Here is a 21,515-nt window from a genome sequence, read left to right on the forward strand (position 1 = left end):
ACACTCCCATTAGGTTTCCTTTTCCTTTTTGTCAAGACTTTAGTGGTCTTATTAGTATTCCAACTACTCAGATCTTGCTAACCTTAGTTTTCTTTTTTTTTTTTTTTTTTTGGTAAAGGGGTGCTTGCTTTTTATCTTTTTATTTGCTTCATTTGTAGGTTTGAACATCTTGGGTTTGAAGACCCCTGACCCCACACTCAATTTGCTTTCAATTGTCTTCAAGACAGGCATTCTATTACTCTCACTCACTACCATTATGATAATAGTTATTGGTATAGTTATTTCTCTAACTGTGCTCACCAATCTTTGTGGTAAGTTTTATATCATGGGCTGGTCCTTCCAGCCCTTATCTCTATTGTCTCTGGGTATCATTACAATAATGTCTTTTATTTTTCTTAAATCCCACAGATGAATGAGACTATTCTGTGTCTATCTCTCTCCTTCTGCTTATTTCACTCAGCAAAATAGTTTCTTTTTTTTTTTTTTTTTTTTTGGTTTTGGGTCACACCTGGCAGTGCTCAGGGGTTACTCCTGGCTGTCTGCTCAGAAATAGCTCCTGGCAGGCACGGGGGACCATATGGGACACTGGGATTCGAACCAACCACCTTTGGTCCTGGATCGGCTGCTTGCAAGGCAAACACCGCTGTGCTATCTCTCCGGGCCCATAGTTTCTATGTCCATCCATATATAAGAAATTTCAGGACTTTATCTTTCCTGACGGCTGCATAGTATTCCATTATGTATATGTACCACAGTCTTTTAGCCACTCATCTGTTATCAGGGAATCGGGGTTGTTTCCATATTCTGGCTATTGTAAATAGTGTAAATATATAAAAATATATAAAATATATCTATATATAATTTGGTTTGAATTACTCTAGTGACTTTCTTATGCAAAAAACAGTAAATCCAAGGAGACAGAAAAATAATATATGGGTAGGGTAACATGCTTGCCTTGCATGCAGCTTACTTCACTTTGATCCCCTGAACCCCATATAGTTCCCCAAACTCACCTGATCTCAGAACCAGGAGTAGGGTCTAAGCACATTTGGGTGTTTCTCAAAAATAAACCAAAACAAATAAATGTGGTTTAAGTAGGCCACAGAGACAATTACAGGGGTTAAAACACTTGTTTTCCATGTACCCCAGCCTAGTTTGATTCCTCTTCATTCAATATCATCCCCTGAGCACTGCCAGAAGTAATTTCTGAGCACAGAGCCAGAAATAAGACCTAAGCATAGATGGGTGTGATCCCAAAACGAACCCTAAAAGAGTGCTATATCTATGTAAAATATTATATTTTCCTGCTGAAAAGGTTTTGCCCCTTTTTGTCTCTTTAATTCTAATTAAAATTAGAATTAGATTTTAGGTCTGTACATGGATTTACTAAGTTTACTTAATCGGCGGAACATTCATGGATGCTTAAATATTTCTAACAATTACATAATTTTTTTTAAGATTAGAATAAGCTTTTGCTTTTTTTGTGGATGTATAATAAAAATTAATGTAAAGTTTATATGCTTGTAAATGTAAAATGTGATAATATATAAAAATTATTTCATGTGTAAATTCATAAGCCCTTTTTCTAAAATGTATATAAATTGTTATTTAGCTTACTTGCCTCTACAGTCCAAAGGAAACCTCTAAATCTCAGTAGGTAGGAACCAGTGAGAATGCACTGATAATTTTTTCTCTTTCTGTCTCCAAAAACAATTTCAGCTCAAAACTATTCTGCAAAAGTGAGCAAATGTATTCAAAATGTGTGCTTTTTCTGGTTTCCTTCCTGAACAGCCCCCACACCTCCTGGTCTCAAAATCATTTTATGTTATGAAACCTGTTTCAAATATGACCTTCCCAAAAGCCTTTTATTAACCTCTCTAAAGATTTGCCAGCTGTGCAGTGACTTCACTGGTTCTTACCTCTACTCTCCTGCACTGTGATGTGCCTTTTTTTTTTCTGAATAGAGGGACCAAGCCTGCTTTCTTTGACTAACAAGACTTACACAAAGTTTAAGTGATCTCTCTCATATGTGGACCTTAAAGATACACCGAAGGTTGTGATATAGATCCAAAGGCAACATCATAAGAGAGCACACACATCTAAATTGGAGCGGGTGAAAGGGAGGGATGAGTGCTGGGTGAGGTGTTGGACCTGTGCCCATGAGAAACCATTTTTAATAGTATTGCAAACCAATAACCAAACAAATTCTTAAAACAAACATATCCCATGAGGGCTGTGATGATGCCATTTCTTAAGTACCAGCCTTACAAATTTAATCCCTAGTTTCATCTGTATACTTCATTCGTGGCCACTGATGTTTCTGTCTGGTAACTCTCCTCTGCAATCCTGAATGCTACAAACAATCCCCAGGCATACCACAGCTAGTTGTGTGTAAAAGCAGCAATAAGAAAGGGTGTGATATCTAACAACAACAAAAAATCCCTACAATTTGAAAGTATTATGGCCAACCCCTCCTCTACCGCCAATATATGTAGGAGCACATGATTGAAAAGTATAGCCCTCTGAGCATGTCAGCCCGGTTTGTGAGCACTCTGATAATTTATTTGTGTGACCCCGGGGTCCACAGAAAAACATCAGCAGAGATACAAAATCTAGAAGGAGTGGATGGAGAGGGGGCTGTCATATGATTTAGCTTAAACAGAATGAATGCACATATGAAGGCCTCTGATGCTTATCAAGGAAATAAGTCAGTCCTCTATTTTTAAAATATTTAAGTTAGTATATTAGGGCAAGATAGCCAAGCAATAGTTGGTAGCATCAATTCAGATTTCTACTTGCATTTTTTATGTCAGTTATTAGAAGCCATCGATTGACAATGCTTTGCTTTACATGGAGAAGAAGAGTTGACAGATTTGATAGAAAAAAAAAAAGGGAATGGAATACAGGGTGCAAGCAAAAGTGGAGGGATATTTTAGGTAGAATTACAATATTCTGAAGTTGAGAAGGACTTAGGCTAGGAACACAGAAACAGTCCAGGTATAGAGCTACAAATAGCTCTGTGTCCTTCTGCTAGTCTTGTTATGGTCAGTGAAGAGGACATCTCAGTCTTGCCTTCCTCCGCCACTGACCCAAACAGGGTGCTGTTAAACCCTCAGGTGGATCTTTTCCAACCACCACTGAAGCACATCACTAGAAGAAAATATCTTGAGTTTACATGATCGTTAAGAAGCCAGTAATAGGTTCCCTCCAGCAAAAATGCCATCCTGATATTTGTTTAAGGAAAAACTGAATGTGAAAATAATTCCAGGAATAATGGAAGCTGAATGGAAAAATATAAAAAAAAATCCAAGTAAAGAAATGCATCCATCATTAGATTTTGTTCTTTGATCTTGAAACCCTGCATTCTCTCTGTTTTCACTGAGATATTCCAGAAACACTTTAACCACAAATTCAAAATGTTTCATCAATATTTTCCTCATGACATTTTGTAAAAAGTCTTCATGGAAAACAGAGAGGATTGCATCATGCCTGTTCTACAATTGTAGAAGCAGCCAGTGAAGAAGGCCCCAGAAGCTAACCTGGTTCTCTGGGAAATACCAGTTTGGGGTTGTATATATTTTCATTGTGACTGACATGGATGATTTTGTGTGTGTGTGTGTGTGTGTGTGTGTGTGTGTGTGTGTGTGTGTGTGTGTATACAAAAGGTGTTTAGGGTTTACTCCTGGCTTTGTGCTCAGGGATTACTCCTGGAGGACTTAGGATACCATATTGGGTACCAAAAATTGAATGCAAGAAATGCTTATCTACTGTGATATTTCTCCACCTCCAGTATTTGAAAAATTTTAGTCAAAAATGAATACTTTCTTAATGAATGGTATGTGAGTTTATATAAAATCAGGGTGAAGTTTAATGAATACACTGCATTGACATCAAAAGTCAGAGACCTTGTGTTCATAAAATCTCTGACCTCCCTGTGTACTATAATAGACAAAAAAGGAAAATGAAGGAAAGCCTGAGAAATGAAACAGGCAAAACATTTCAATTATTCTTGAAGTCCACCCCTAACACTTCAGCCACTAGACCTAGACCATTATCTATGGTCCTTCCTTTCTTTCATGTTCATGAGCATTTGGTTTTAAAAGTAACTGACTCACTCACCCTTTTACATTTCTTATATTATTCATTTTCTTTCTAGCCAAGGTGTTAAATCCAAACTAAAAGTGATCAATTATTTTCGCAAAATGGACGCATTCAGAAACAACAAAAAAGAGTATTTGGAGTATTTCAAGGTGAGAAACTCATGCACATCTCATCTTGAAAAGAGAGACAAAGCTTCTTCTTACAGCCTTTTTCTGGTCCTCTTCTAAAAAGAGGACCCTCTTCTTCTCTTAGCTGGGACAGAGAAGCAATTTTCCTCCCATCAAAGAAGCATCCTTTTGGGTTCTCCAGCTCAATGATTTCATATGCAGAGTTTCTCTTTTCTATTCTCTCAGCCTCATTTTTCTGAGGGGCTTACCTCCGGTGGCGCTCAGGGGTTACTCTTGGCTCTGCGTTCAAAAGTCATTCCTGACAGGTTTGGAGGACTATATGGTATGCTGAGATTTGAACCAAGGTCTGTCCTGTATTGGCTGTGTGCCAGGCAAATGCCTTACCACTGTGCTATTGCTCCAGTCCCTCAGCCTCATTTTTCAAAAAAATATATCACCGGGGCCAAAGAGATAGCATGGAGGTAGGGTGTTTGCCTTGCATGCAGAAGGACGGTAGTTCGAATCCCAGCATCTCATATGGTCTCCTGAGCCTGCCAGGAGCGATTTCTGAGCATAGAGCCATGAGAAACCCGTGAGTGGTGCTGGGGGTGACCCCTCCAAAAAATTTATATATATCACCAAAAAAAAAAGAAAAAAATATATATATCATCTTGTTTTCATGGGCATTTATGAAAATTTCATATGATATTTCTTAAAAATAGGTCACAAGGAAGTAAAAGGAATTAAATTCATTCACAGAATATCCTCTGACACAGAAAATTAAATAAATGCCAATGACCAAAAGATAACTTTTAAATTTTAAATAGGATGCAATAGATAAGATTTTTTTCTGTCTGCTGAATAAGGATACAAGATAGCCAACTGCACAGGAAAAGAAATCCTTCACCACATCCTAAATTTGTCAGCCTCTTAGTCTTAAACTTTCCAAATGCCTACATTATAAGAAACAAATCTTTGTTTTTGAGAGAGGCAGCCTACAGCATTTTTAATATAACAATCTAAATTAAGCTAGAAATGCTGCATTTTCATTTTCATCATCCTTCTCCCCAAAATGTTTTCTGCATTGTCTATTGATTTTTGTCCTTGATCTATTATTTTTGGCTACTTCATTTAAACCTTATCTAAATAGGCTTTCTATATATATTTACACCAGAGTATATGATTATTGTAATGAGATCTCTGTGACCTATGCAGTGCTAAGTAAATTTTGTACATGAACTCCATATGTGTTTTAATTAAAACAGAATAAACATTTAATTAATTGATCCATTCATCATAAAATAATTTCCAATTATGCTAATTTTAATCATTTTTAACAGGCCAATTTTTTGCAGATTCCTTAACTAATTGTATAGATTCATCAGGCAGACTTTATTATCCATTTATTATGTTCTCAGCAGTAGAAGTACAGCAGCATAAAAGAAATAAAGGTCCCTAAAAATAAATTAAGATTGAAAGAATTATAGTAAGAAGAATGGAAGAAAGGAAGGAACAAATGAATGTATGAATGAATGAAGTAACAAAGGAAAGGAGGGAAGGAGAAAGAGAAGGAAGAATGGAGGGAGGAAGGGAAGGAGAGGGAGGAAATCATACTAAGTGTATCAAGTGTAACAGGAAAAGGAGGAATAAACAAGACAGACACATAAAATTTATTCTTGGAAAACAATGAAATAGGAACATATAATTAAAGTTATAAGTGAATATTTAGTTTTATTATTATTATTTTTTTTTTTGGTTTTTGGGCCACACCCGGTGATGCTCAGTGGTTACTCCTGGCTATGTGCTCAGAAGTTGCTCCTGGCTTGGGGGACCATATGGGACACCGGGGGATCGAACCGCGGTCCATCCAAGGCTAGCGCAGGCAAGGCAGGCACCTTACCTTTAGCGCCACCGCCCGGCCCTAGTTTATATTATTTAAAAATAACCATAAGGAAGTGATATTTGATCTTGTTTTTTGAAGGGTTTTGTTTTTGTTTTTAGAGGGGACCACACCTGATAGCGCTCAGGGGTTACTCCTGGCTCTATGCTGAGATATCACTCCTGGCAGGCTGGGGACAATATGGATGCCGGGATTCGAACCACCATTCTTCTGCATGCAAGGCAAATCCCTACCTCCATGCTATCTCTCCGGCCCGATATTTGATCTTAATGTGAGCAAATTTTTTAGGCATAGGAGCAAGTACAGTAAGGATATCACTTAGCAAGTGAAAAGGTCCTGAGGTAGAAAGGTGCCTGGTTTGTAGGGTAGAGGGAAAGTCAATGAGTACTGGAATAATAGTGTTCATGGAAGTGTAACATGAAATTATTTTGAAGACAGAAATAGAATTGAAAGCATGTAAAGTTTTATAGACTATGATTAGATTAGGTTTTCTAGTGGTAATAAAAACCATATGTTGTTCTACAAAAGGTTTTGAGTGCTGAGTTTGATAACATCTGAGTGGACCCCAGTGACCAATTCTCACCAGTAAAATATGAACAGAAGTGCTTGATGTCACTTCCAAGTCAAGGTGGCAAAATAATGTGCCTTCCTCACCCTTCTCTTCCTCCTTCACAGGAAACAAAGGATTCTGATGCCCAAAGCATGTTGGAATCACAGTTACAAAACAAAACTGGCCTGGAGGAAGATTTTTCATTAGCAAGGAACACAGGTACTAGGCCCTACTTGAGAAAAATTTTAACTATTTTTAAGTACAGAGTTTATTTGTTATAACAAATAGCATAACCCAACTATTACAACTATGATGAGACTTTCCTCTAAAAAGGATGACTCTGACTGTCTGGGAATAAAAACATATAAAACTCACATAGAGAAGACAGGGCTAGCCAGGAGATTTTTGCAGGTATCTTCAGGAGTAATAATGCTCACTTGGTTTGGGGAATAGATGGGAAGATAAAAAGAAATTTTCTGAGTCAAGACCTATTTTGAAATTAAATCTCTCTGAAGCTGCTGTTGAAGGAAGGAAAGTGAAGAGCACTTTATTAGCAATATAATGTTTTACTTTAGTTTTATCTCTCAAAAGATGATTTAAAACAATTTTTACTTTCACTTATATGACAAAAAATTTCCCTCAAAAGTTTTATAAAGCAATCCTTATAAAGCTTTACTTTATATAAGCTTTACTTATAATTATTATCATGAAAGATATATTGAGTGATAAAACTGAAATTACTTTAAAGGCTGTTAATGTAACCTATTATTTTAAATAGCATCTTGAATCCTTACCTGAAGAAATAAAATATTACTCTTTCTTGGTTTGGATGATTCACTTCTATTTATATAGCCTAAATTTACACTTATTTTCTCCAGTATCTGCATTACATTTAGAGACAATAACCCCAAGAGTTAAATGTAATTCTCAAATCTTTTTCACATCTAACTTCTTAAAAATAAGTTTACCTGGGGCCAGAGATATAGCATGGAGGTGGGGCATTTGCCTTGCATGCAGAAGGACAGTGGTTTGAATCCTGGCATCCCATATGGTCCCCCTAGCCTGCCAGGAGCGATTTCTGAGCATAGAGAGTAACCCCTGAGTGCTGCCAGATGTGATCCCAAAACCAAATAAATAGATAAATAATTATGAATACTAAAATAGTAAAATACATATATACATATATATGTTTAAGAAGAAAGTCTTGACTAACTTAAATTTAAGAATAAATATTCTAGTTTAAATGTGTACCTCTTATTAGTTTGATAACTTGGAATAGTCTAGGTACAAAATGAATTTATTAGTACTGCCACTTAACTAAGGACTATGGATGTTAATTAGGGAATTAATAATAATAATATCATAAATGTTCTCATGAAGTAAAAATAAAAACTACAAAAGGATAAGGAGAGAATGACTTCTGTTGATCTAGTCTATTTCTTTTATTAGAATATATTAATCTTTGGAGCACTCCTACAAACATTTAAGTTATAGCTTATATATCCTTGAGCAATCTATAGTTGTAAAGATGTCTGAAGCAGTAGTAAAGTTTCTGTATTCAGGGACCCTAAGCATTGCTCAGATCAGCTATGTGCAAAACAAGGACATTATTTCTTGTACTCTTTTTCTGGCTTTAGTAATATATTTCAGAATGATCATATGATTATCCTGAAAAAAAATACTTTTAGAAAACTATGTGAAGTATTCCTAAGAGGAAAGAAGTTTTAAGAATACAAGCTTAAAACGTATAGTAAAAAGCCTTCAATATATAGATGTTTATCAGTCAAGAGCTAAAGCTGGGGTCAGAGCGATGGCGCTAGAAGTAAGGTGTCTGTCTTGCCAGCACTATCCCCCGGTGTCCCATATGGTCCCCCAAGCCAGGAGCGACTTCTGAGCGCATAGCCAGGAGTAACCCCTGAGCATTACTGGGTGTGGCCCAAAAAAAAAAAAAAAGAGCTAAAGCTGTTAGTATCTCTGCTCAGTTTGCAGTCATTTCACAGGCATTTGGAAAGAGTAGGAACCAGAGTGGTACCCACTGCATTATTCTGAGAGTGGGCCCATAAATAATCCCTACACACCTGTACACACACATCTGGACAGAACTTTGTCATTTGACTATTTCTAGCTGCAAGAAACACTAGAGAAAGTGGTGATCCTCTGGGCTTCTGTGTGTCTGCCTAAAACCAAATTACTTTTGATTAAGGTTACAGTGGGAATGAGTGAGGTTATGGGTAGTGGGTTTTATAGGAAGTTTTACCCAAGTAATCACTTATCTTTTTTCTTTTACAGAAATCTTTTCAGTTAGCAGCTTCATAATACAATTATTCCCTAATCCAAAACATACTGACTAGTTTGACGCTTAGCTGATAGTTCTCATCTCCTACAAATATGCAACTAATGAGGAAAGAAGTTCACTTACTCCTTCATCCAATCATTAAGCAAGCAATTCCTGACTCCAAAGTTTCAGCAGCAACTAAATTAAAAAAAAAAGAAAGAAGAAGAAGAGCATCACAGAAAGATGAGCAGAAAAGCTCACAAGAACAGAAAAGATTCACATTGCTCAGAAAAGGAGAAGACTGGTCTGAGAGGTACTTCTGCTCTAGCACAGCAACATGAAAAAAAAGGTTAAAAGGGCCTTGAAACCAGACACCAGGCTACGGAGATGGAATTTATTGCTCGAAACAATGAAAAAACTATGAAAATTTTGTAAATAGAAGAACAGCACTATCTAAAATGTGTTTTTGGAAGATTACCTTGGCAGCGGTGCAAGTATTTGCTACTCAGGGGAGTTAAGCAGGAATTCACAGCATTGCAATCGCTCATGTGGGAGGTGACGAGGGACTTCAATTGGGAGGAAAAGAGCAAACGTGGGAGAGAAGCAGATGTAGCTGCTCACTGCATCTGAGAAAACCAGGGAGGGGACGGAGTGAATCAGTCTGGCTAATCTGGATGACTTGGAGCCTGATGCTCAAATTAACTGAAGGTGGAAGCACAGAATGCAGAACACGTGTGGGGAAATATGGGAACTTTCAATTTACCATATTTCTCATTGTGGGGGAGATGCAATAACTAGGATATGTGACTAATAAAAATAAGTATTTTGTGCTCTGCAACCATGTGTAGTACAGATAGTCTCAGATTGTTCTGGGAAACTCTCCCAGCTCAACATTTGGCTGTAGTCACTCGAAGCCCTTGAGAGTCGTTCAGGAAATTCCGTGCACTTACGACTACTTTGAAAGTGCACACCCAGGAAAAGACCCAAGGAGTTCTGATGCACTTTGTAGAGTCAGGTCTATACTATGCTAACAATGAGCCTGAAGAAGCCAAGAGCCCTCTAGGGACTTGCTCGAGGAAACATCCTGAGAGGCAAGATTTCATGAGTGATTCATATCTAAGTGCAGACTTGCACCTTGCACCGAGCAGTAATGGATATAGTGTAGCTAAAGAAGTGGGAGAGGGAATTAAAACACTGGTGGAAGAAAAATAAAAAAAAGAAAGGAAAAAGTTGGCGGAGTCTCTAGGGACCTAGTGGATAGTTTTGTAATAACCAAGCATCAAATTTCACTCGGGCTTTTGCCCAGAACCACCATTTTCCAGTAATTAATCAACCCAAGTAACTAAATCAAGGGGAAAAAGATGAAGGACCTGCTTTAGGCCTTCTAGGAAAAAAAGAGAGAATTCTGTTCCTTTAGCCACATACTTATGATCCATAAGAAAATTGATAATGTGATCTCAAAGGAATGAGCACTGTTCAAAGGCAGTTCCCACATTATTGTCACCCCCTAAAGTATCTTTGATGCAACTCTACAGACATAGTGGCAAACCAGATTTTTTGTTGTTGTTGTTGTTGTTGTTTGTTTCTGAGATGATTCTGGTAATATTCTTGCCAGAAGAATTAGCATTTCTGGGCTGGAGTGATAATAGTACAGTAGGTAGGGCTCGTGCCTTGCATGTAGATGACCTGGGTTCAGTCCTGGGCATCCCATATGGTCTCCTGAGCATACCAGGAATAAATCCTGAGTCAGAACTAGGAGTGACCCTTGAGCATCTCTGGGTGTGAACCAATCCTCCAAAAATGAGTTAATATCTCTACTACTGCAGGAGAAATAGCATTAAACTATATAGGAGCCAAAAAAAAGCTTTCTAAAACCAGTAGAAGAATCAGCAAAATTTAGGAAACTGAGGGAAAAAAAAGCACATGGGTTCATCTGAAGCATCAGTTCACTCTTCCAGAACATGATGGAAGTAGGAAAAATCATGGGAAGGGGAGACAGTTGTGTACCACTTGCCTAGAAAGTGCAGACCTAGTACCTGTAATCATTTTCCAGCACTACATTCCTACCACCTGACTCCCACTTTAACAAGCATCACTGGGCGGGACCCTTGTGCATCCCCAAGTACAACCAAATACTGGACCTTCATGCCTATAGGACTCAGAAGTGGTCATTACTGGATTTGACTCTTATTTAAAAAAGAAAAAAACGTTTAAATAAATAAAAAACTGAATCTAGGGGCCAGAGCAGCTATAGGATGTTTTCCTTGACACAGCTGATCTAGGATGGACTGAGGTTCCATCCCCAGGCGTCCCATATGGTCCACTGAGCCAGGACCAATTTCTGAGTGTATAGCCAGGAGTAATCCCTGAACATCACCGGGTGTGGCAAAAACAAACAAACAAACAAACAAAACCAACACTGACTCTAGGGAGATGCCTCAAGGGAGGTTCAATCTTTCAGAAGTTACATATTCCATCCACAGCATGGCATGGTCTCCCAGAACTACCAACCCCTGGGCTTCTTGAGTGTGGCCCAAAAACAGACATCAGAAGGAAAGAATAAAAAAAAAAAAAGCAAGTGAGAAGAAAAAAGAACCTAATTTTTTCAATAATATCTTATAGTACATAGCCAGATTCACTAGTTAAGCCTCTGGAATATGGTCATACCATTTTATTCAATAAATTTTATAGTAAATGTGGCAATAAAATTAATTAAAGGATGTAGTTTCTGCTCTCCAAAAGTCTATAATCACTATGACAGTTTTCTTAAAAAAAATGGAATACTATACAGTCATTAGGAAAAATAAAGTCATAAAAATTGCTCCTATATGGATGAATATGGAGATTATTATGCTAAGTAAAATGTTTCAGAGGGAGAAAGATAGACATAGAATGAAAGACGGTATAGTAATAATATCCAGAGACAATAGAGATGAGGGCCAGGAGGACCAGTACATGGTTGGAAGCTTGCCCCAAAGAACAGTGAGTACAGTTAGAGTAGAGAAGGGTCTACTAAGACAATGATAGTTGGAACTGATCACTCTGGTCAAGAACTAGATACTGAAAGAGGATAAATTGGCATGCATGGTACCATTTTACTAACAATGTAAACCACGGTGTCAAAAAGGAAAAAGAGAGTGAGAGAAAGCAAAAGAGAGGAGAGAGAGTGAGAGAGGTAAACTGCCTGCCCAGAGCAGACAAGAGGGAGTGGTTAGGAGGGAGACTGGGGACATTGGTGGCTGAAAATATGCTTTACTGAAACTCAATCATAATCAATTTTGCAACCATGGTGCTTAACTAAGATAAATATTAAAAACAAAACTTTGTAGGGGCCAGAGAGATAGTACAGCAGTAGGGCATTTTTGCCTTGTACACAGCCCATCCAGGACTGACAGTGGTTCCATTTCAAGCAGCTCATATGGTCCCCTGTACCTGTCAGGAGTGAGTTCTCTTTTTTTTTTTTTTTTTTTTTAGTTTTTGGGTCACACCCGGCAGCACTCAGGGGTTACTCCTGGCTCTACACTCAGAAATCGCCCCTGACAGGCACGGGGGACCATATGGGATGCCGGGATTCGAACAACCATCCTTCTGCATGAGAGACAAACACCCTACCTCCATGCTATCTCTCCGACCCCCAGGAGTGAGTTCTGAATGCAGAGCCAGGAGTAACCCCTGAACGCCACTGAGTGTGACCCCCCCCCAAAAAAAACCAACTTTGTAATATACTATATTTAGTTCTATGATAGGAATTTACACAGAGAGGTTTGCATCTCATTTCGTGGTACATGCACTTCACTGTATCTCTATCTATACCTATGTATCTATCTATATCTGTGTTAAAGTCTGAATCAAAATCTTCCTAGATATACCAAGAGTAATATGCTTAACCCAGGTATCTAATAGCAGTCAATCAAAGTAAATCATAGCACGAATAATTAGCTATGTTAGTTATAACTAATTGTAAAATAATAAAACAGAAAAGTCTCAATATACTGCATTTCATAAACTATGTATTGAATAAAGAATTTTGCTAGTAATACACAGATTTTTACTATTAAAATGACAAGAGCAAATGTTTTTACAGGTTACCAAGAAAACTGTATTGAGGAATAGTATCCTCCTAATCTATTTTGGGGGATTTGCATAATGAAGCCTATTTTTTACAATCATTCTGACAGTTTTTTATGTTTTCGCCCTTGTCTCATTAATGTTAATGAAGTTTCCCAGAGGCACTATGAGACTTGAGACTTGATATTGCAAGAAATTGAATGCAGAAGATATGAGACATATATATGTATATATATATACATTAAAGATATTGTTCAACAGGTTAAAAAATGCCACTATAGTTTTCCTTTAGAAAATATTGTTTAATTTTCCCCTCTAGAGAAGAGATGTTCTCTCCTGAACACATCTCTTTCCCCTCACAATTCTCTAAATTTTTCCCAAAAAATTGTTTTTGCTTCAAAAAATATTTTTCCCATAAAGTTTTCTTAGAAGCTGAGAATATGAATATGTATTACATTAAGAAAGCAAGAAGTAGGGCCCGGAGAGATAGCACAGCAGCGTTTGCCTAGCAAGCAGCCAATCCAGGACCAAAGGTGGTTGGTTCGAATCCCGATGTCCCATATGGTCCCCCGTGCCTACCAGGAGCTATTTCTGAGCAGACAGCCAGGAGTAACCCCTGAGCAATGCCGGGTGTGGCCCAAAAACAAAAAAAAAAAAAAAAAGAAAGCAAGAAATAAATGCCTTTTCTATCTAAAATTTTTACTAGATTAGAAGCCAGAGTGATAGCACAGAGGTAGGGTGTTTGCCTTGCATGCTGATGATCCAGGGTGGACCTTGGTTCGATCCCCAGAGACCCATATGGTCCCCCAGCCAGGAGCAATTTTTAAGTGCATAGCCAGGAGTAACCTGAGCGTCACTGGGTGTGGCTACCCCCCAATATTACATTTTTAATAGATTAAGTACTAATATTATAACTCACATAAATAAAATTCATTTGGGTCCAAAAAAAAAAATTTTTTTTTCAAAGGGCCGGGAAGGTGGCGCTGGAGATAAGGTGTCTGCCTTGTAAGCGCTACCAAGGAACGGACCGCGGTTCGATCCCCCGGCGTCCCATATGGTCCCCCCAAGCCAGGGGCGATTTCTGAGCACATAGCCAGGAGTAACCCCTGAGAGTCAAACGGGTGTGGCCCAAAAACAAAAACAAAAAAAATTCATTTGGGTGATCAGTAATTTTCAGAGTGTAAAGGAACCTGAGGAATCAGAAAGATAATTCAAAGGGCTGGTTCCATGCTTTACACAAAAGAGGCCCAGGTTTAACCTGTTGATTAAACTTGATCCCAAAAGCACTACTAACAATCACCCTTAAACAAAGAGCCAGGAGTTGCCCCAAGCACTGCTGGGTATAGACCTAGAAGCAAAAAATGAAATAAAATAAATAAGTAAGTAAGTAAATAAATAAATAAATAAATAAATAAATAAATAAATAAATAAAAAGGGGCCTTAAGGAATATTGCCATTGGTGGGATTTATTATTATTAGTCTATACTATTTATTTTCTAAAAACAGTAAAATTGTAAATTGAGAAGTTTAAAAAAGTAGCATATAGGGGCCGGAGTGATAGCACAGCGGTACGGCATTTGCCTTGCACACAGTCAACCCAGGACAGACCTGAGTCCAATCCCCAGCATCCCTTATGGTCCCCCAAGCCTGCCAGGAGCAATTTCTGAGCACAAAGACAGGAGTAACCCCTGAGTGCTTCCGGGTGTGGGCCAAAAACAAATAAACAAACAAACAAAAATTTAAGAAATAGCACATAAGGCAGAGCAAGAAAACATTTTCTTGAAGTTGTGGAGAAAAAGCAATTTTTTTTCCCTTAGCAATCTGAAGCTTCTAGCAGGAGATGGGGGCTAAATTCACTTAACCTTTAGAAAATCAGTAGTTCTACTTCCACATATATTAACTTAATTGGGGACCATAGTTGAGCATAGCTTGAGGAGATCCACAATATTAAATCAGAAGAAATAGACATTTAAGTTCAAACAGCTAAGAAGTAAATAAGATGCCAAAGCTGCACTATGTGTGGCCTCAGTTCTTTTTGGATCTGAACAATCACTCTATTATCATTATAAAATTAGTGCATGCATTATTTTCTCAGCATGTGGACACAAGTCCCATGGAGTCAAAGGGACATCAGTGCATCTATCAGGGGATTATTTATGTCTGGGATGAGGCTACATATTGACAAAACTCTTTTACAAAGTATGCTATGATCTTAAACATACACCCACTTTAAATTCTCAGATTTTGGGGGGCCGGAGAGATAGCACAGTGGTAAGGCATTTGCCTTGCTCTTGGGCACCCCACGATGGACCCAAGTTTAATTCCTGGCATCCCATATGGCCCCTTGAACCTGCCAAGAGTCACTTCTGAGCATAGAGCCAGGAGTAACCCCTGAGTGCAGTCGGTGTGGCCCCAAAACAACAACAATTATTTTTAATGAAGAAGCAATATTTTAAATTGAGAACTACAACTATGTATATATGTACATGAGCACCACAAATAACAAGCTTGGCCCCTACTCCTGTAATCAAGCATGCTGGAATTGCAAAAAATGTGTCACTTCCAGCAAGAATCACAACCAAAGTGCCAGGACCACAGCCAAATGCCAACTTTACAATGCAGCATGTGTGTAACTTCCAGTCATAGCAACTACAGCAAAAGGGAGAAGGGAAATTTTAAAAAACATACTTCCTTGTCTATAGAAAGTTGTAAGTTTTGGGAAATAAGGCTTTATACTGATGACATTCAATAAAAAAAATCAAAGCTATATGCTTTAACTTCATTCACATTTGTTCTCAAGAAACCAATAAGCAGGAAGTATTCTTACAGTGCACAGGACCATCCTATAAAATCCAGATTGATTTTGCGAAACAAAAGTTTATATTAAATGTCATTTCACAGTTCAAAAAACACTTTAAGTGCAGGCCAAACTGGTCATGAATATTCATAGCAGTTATATTCTCAGCAGATGAATATCAACAGATGAATAGATCCATCTATTCATCCATACATTAGTGTACTACATTTATACATTAGAATACAACTCAGCAATAAAAATAAATGAATCATTGTTACAGCAAATGAATGAATCTCAGAATTACCATGCTGAGTGAAGGAAGCCAGCCACAAATAGTACATGCTGTATGATTTCATTTACATAAAACCCTAGAAAATACAAACTATAGTTACAGATTGGCAGATTTAAGGGGAAGAGGAGCATAAGGAAGAGTAGAATGCAAAGGAATATGTGGCAGCTTTGGAGTGATGAAAACATTCTGTAAGTTGATTGTGATAATGATTTCACAGGTGTCCCCCTGTCAAAACTCATCGAACCATACACTTTATGTGGATTCAGTTTATTGCACATAAATAGCAATCAATAAAGTTGATTTTTTAATAAAGTTGATTTTTAATGCATCTAACACAACAATATTTTAATGCATCTAACACAACAATACTATGAGGGAGTAGAAAAAATCATGAGTGTAATTTGTGAGTGAGAAAACTAGATATCAAATTATGCAGGAGACTATCTAGGTGAACTCTTAGAGCTTGAGGTTAACAAGTGTGATGCACCTTCTTGTTATTTTTTCCCTACTATAACATCCTACTATATATCCTACTATATCCTATATATCCTACTATAACTGGAGAAAACAATAAAAACCCAAATACTATGATTGCAGGAGTGAGCAGTTAAGGGGGCTGGAGTGGAACAGCAGGGATGGAACAAACACATCTCCAGAGGGGCTGAAAAAATTGAAAACTACTTAAGTAATAGCATACTAACAGATGCTGGATACAAATACATTGCATTACTCCTTTACTAAAACGCATGTTGACACATGAAGTTGAGTCTATTTATAGAATTAGTCACGTTTCGTTCCTCCACTTCTCCTTGTTGTTGTTCATGTAGCTATTATGACTGGGTTTGCACACATACCTGGATGTGGCTCTTTTTGTTTTTTAGCTGTGGTGCTCTCTGAGGCTCATATATCTGGCTGTGATGCTCATGTGGCCACAAAATGCTCATCAATACTTGTACATTTTTAGTTATAGTGTTTGCACAATTGCTTGTGATATTCTTTTAATTGAAGCACACAAGTTATGCCTGTCTTTTTTTTGCAGAGGGTTGCAGTGATGCTCAAATGCATTGGCTGAGGTTGAACTTCTTGTCCATGACATATATTTGTCATTTTAGTCGTTGGGGACAAGTTGTTTCACATTCTTTTGCATTGTGCTTAGACACACCTTGCTACAGAACTTCAAGAAATTGTTTGGGAACCAGGGTTTCTGGCCAGTAGAACTCTAGCCAGGATTGAACTCAGTGCATGTGACGACATATTAGGAATCTGAACTTGTGTCCATAAACTGGCAAAGGTAGGTACTCTAACCACTACATTGTTCCTCTTCACTCGGTCACATGGAATTCTTTGGCGTTGTGTCATTTACTTAGCTCAACAAACAGCTTATTTTTTGCATTTTAGTTTCCTATGAATTCATTTCATAACAATGCAATCAAGTGTAGATGTCATATATTTTGGATACGCTCATGAGGAATGGAAATGATGAGGTTTTTATAAAGTAACTTTCCACAAAACTAATAGCCAGGTTGGGCTAAAGAGATTACATAGCAGGTAAAGTGTTTGATTTATACATGGCTGACCCAGGTTCAATCCCAGTAACCTCAGATGGCCCCTTGAACTCACCAAGAGATACCCCTGAGTACAGAGGCAGAAGTAAGCCCTCAGTACTGTTGGTGTGGTTCCAAATCAAAAAAAAAAAAAAAAAGGGAAAAAAAATTCAGAAAAAACCATACAAGTTTGATCAATAGTTGTTGCACTGGTGATAGAAGGATATGACTAAGCAAACATCTGATCCTCTGTGACTCTTATTTCTACCACATCTAGATAATCACTGCAACATATTCACCCAACAGATTCTCAATTGAGCAGTTCAACTTCTCTTTATCCCCATGACCACTACCATAACTGAGAACAACCAATTTCCTTTCACTCTATGTCAGCCCCACCCACTGCAGCCAAAATAATCATTTCAAAACTGCTACCAATTCCTGCCAATCCTCTGTATGAAACCTTTACATGGCTCCCCATTTCCTTTAGGAAACTGTCCAAACTCCTTTTTAGGGTTTACAAAGTCCTAACAAACTGGATTCTACTTATCTCTTAGCAACATCTTTGACCACATACAGTCTTAAACTTTATCCTTCAGCTAAATGAAATTTTTCCAGTTCCACACTTAAGTGATTTCTGGGCTTCCAAACACATTACTACTTTCTCCCCCAGAATAGTTCCTCCAGTTCATCCATTCACCCATTCATTTTAGTTCTCACTTCATTTGGAAGACTTCTTTCTTTTTTTTTTCCAACTTGGTCAAATGCTCTTTCTAGGGTTGATTGCTTTGACCTTCTGGTTGTTTATTGCAGTCTTATGATGAAGTATTGAAATGTAGGTTACCTCACTCAGAATTAGAAACTCCGAGATACATCTTGTTTTGTTTTGTTTTCACCGTTTCTCTTCCTTTTCAATCATAGTGCCAGGCATAGAGTAAGGAGGCAATAAATATTTCTAGAATGAGTTGACCGTGTAAAACCATCCTAACAAATGGCCAGAGCAGATGGCCCTAGTCTGATGGATGGCATCAGATTAAGATAATATATTTGCGGCAGATGGGACACATTACTTCTTCCAAAATTAAGGTACCAGAAAGCAAATGTGAGTTCATGGCTCAACAGCTCTTCTGACTAAAAATTATATGGAATGGCTGGATCTGTTTCAAAATCATAGATTTTAATCTCTTTAAAAAGAATATATAGAAGCGTTATCATTTTCTGAGATATTATCTTTTCCTGGGCAAGCAGGGCCTTCTAGTATTTTAATCCATAAAGCACTTTTATGATTAGGTTTAAGATTTGCTGTGGGTATAAGGACCCTGTCCAATGAAATGAATGCACTAAGGTTAAAGAGGGAAAATACTGGTAAGCTTTAAGCATGTTAGGATAATTGGGCCCAACATGCGTAAATTGCTTTCAGATGAAAGGCTCTAAGCAATTGTTAAATTATAAATACTAAAAAAAATTTTCTCTGCATCCAATCTAGAGAAGAAAAGGTTTCCATTTGTACAGCAAATTAGATTCAGGTATTTTTGTAGGTCAGCAATATTTTTCTTAAGTCCAGGGAAGCTCTTCTGGCACTGGCTGCATCTGATTCAGAGATGGAAGGGATTTGGTAACTGTGGAGGCCTTTTTTGCCTTGCACTTGTCCCACAGCAATTACATTGGAAGGGGTCCTAGATTTGTGGGGTGTGGGATGTGGGATAAATTTGGAGAAAGACCACAATATGTAAACAAAACCTGCCAGTTTTCCAAAATACCTAACCACAAGACTTCACATTTTGGCAGCTTAGAAAGAGTCAAATGTGCTTTATTCTGACAACAAATTTTATTCTCAGTGGGAGAATTATGAAGCCCAGTTACAGCAAGCAACTACCAACAGCCAGAGTTAAAGAAATTTTAAAACACAACCTATGCAGTAAAACTTAGTAAGCTTATGTTCTGAGACAGTATTAATCAAGGGACCAATGGAATATTTGAAGCATTATGTGTTCTCAAAACACTCTTACAATTAAGAAATATGGGGGTCCAACAACATGGTTCAGAGTAGTACAGACCTGCCATGTGTGAAGCCCTGGTATGAATTCTCTGGCACCTCAGGGTAACCTGGCAGTGCAAACCAACCTTCACTGAACGTGGCCTCCACCACAACAATAGGTAGGTATTGAGAAATCCTTAAGCGAGTGGTTCCGGAAGTGAAGCCATTAGCGTTCAGCAGCTTAATGTTAATGAAAGCTTCTGCCATGTAGTATCAGCAACTTAATAGCAGTGTTTGAGACTTTCTATGACTTTATTATAATGTTTAAGTTTACAATATCCTAAGAGGATGATATTTTATATTACTGTTATGTGGTTTTATCTCACTAGTATACACTCTCAGATACGATCCTAAGATTGGAAGAAAAAAAAAGAAAGAAAAATAGATATTTATCTCAAAACATTGTTATTTTTCCCCAGGGTTTCAATATTGCTGGTGGTCAGAGTGGTAGCAGGAATCCCAAATTGCTCTAACCTTCAATCACCTTCATAGCTAACTCATATTTAAACATGACCAAGGGAGTTTCTCTTCTTGCTCTTCTTCTCTGTTTCAAAGGACGTGATCTGCAGTATCTGGCCTTCCGTCAGGAATCTCCAGTATTGGGGTCCTTTTAAGGTCTGGCAATGCAAGGAAAGTCAAATTATGGTGGCTAAGGACATTACTTTGAGCAATTTCTAGTCAGGGAAAAAGATCAGTATGGATCACATGGTCTAATATTCCTTTACTAAAGTTGAAGTTCAAAAGTGGAATTGCATTTAATAAACCTTACAGAACAAGCCAAAGGTGGGAGTGATAGATACCATTTACCACCTCAGAAAGGATTTAAGAGACATAAATTTGGACCAGGTAGCATAGGTTTTTTCCCCTTTAATCTTATAATGAGTAGAAGTATAATGCTTTTATTAAAGGTACATTTATTTATTCTTCCTCTCATTTAGGAAAAAGTCATTGCATACTTAACTGTCTACCTGCATATGGTTTTAATTCTGTCTGAAACTAAATAGTAACAGTGAGTATGAAAGAGCACCCTAATCTCATGGAACTTTCTGTCAGGTGTATGGTGTGTGTGTGTGTGTGTATGGTGTGTGTGTATGTGTGTGTGTGTTTGTGTGTGTATTTGGGCAAAGGGATGTAGATGAAGATAGAAGGAGAGAAAGCAAACTCAGATTTCAAATGTACCACCTTAGAGAGTCAGAGAACCTCCAATGGCATTGAGAAAGAGTTGATCTTACTTTTCACCTTCCAACTGTGAAAAATAACGAAAATATCCTCTTCTTCCATGGGCCTGAGTGATAGCACAGTCCGTAGGGTTTGCTATGTGGCAAACCCTGCATGTGGCAGACCATGAACAGATCTGGGTTCACTCCCCAGCATCGCATAAGGTCCCCCAAGCTTGCCAGGAATGGTTTCTGAGCTCAGAGCTAGGAGTAACCCGTGAGTGCAACCGGGTGTGGCCCCCAAAAATAACAACAAAAATAATAAAAATAAATAACCTCTGTTTCTTGCAGCAGTCAAAACTAGACTAACTTTCCTTCAAGAATCTGATGTTTGAGGGATGTGACAATGGAACAGAAATAATCAGGAGGGGCTGGAGAAATAGCATGGAGGTAAGGTGTTTGCCTTGCATGCAGGTCAGTGGTTCAAATCCCGGCATCCTATATGGTCCATCGAGCCTGCCAGGAGTGATTTCTGAGCATAGAGCCAGGAGTAAACCCTGAGCACTGCTGGGTATGACCCAAAAACCAATAATAATAATAATAATAATAATAATTAATCAGGAGAAAAAATCTTCAACAGTATTGTACTAATAGGATGATGAAGCTAGCAGTATAGCAATGAAAAT

General features: G+C 37.9%; 1 long non-coding RNA gene across 1 annotated transcript in view; it reads left to right on the plus strand.

Moving 5' to 3' along the window:
* LOC126016181 (uncharacterized) overlaps window positions 1-6,870 on the plus strand; it is a 20,921-nt gene extending 14,051 nt beyond the window's left edge. The window contains exon 3 of the long non-coding RNA XR_007498259.1: window positions 6,784-6,870. This is a non-coding gene — a long non-coding RNA (uncharacterized LOC126016181). The remainder of the gene's footprint in view (window positions 1-6,783) is intronic.
* Window positions 6,871-21,515: the final 14,645 nt, after the last annotated feature.

The sequence above is a fragment of the Suncus etruscus genome, chromosome 8 (genome assembly GCF_024139225.1).
Source record: "Suncus etruscus isolate mSunEtr1 chromosome 8, mSunEtr1.pri.cur, whole genome shotgun sequence".
NCBI classification, from domain to species: Eukaryota; Metazoa; Chordata; class Mammalia; order Eulipotyphla; family Soricidae; genus Suncus; species Suncus etruscus.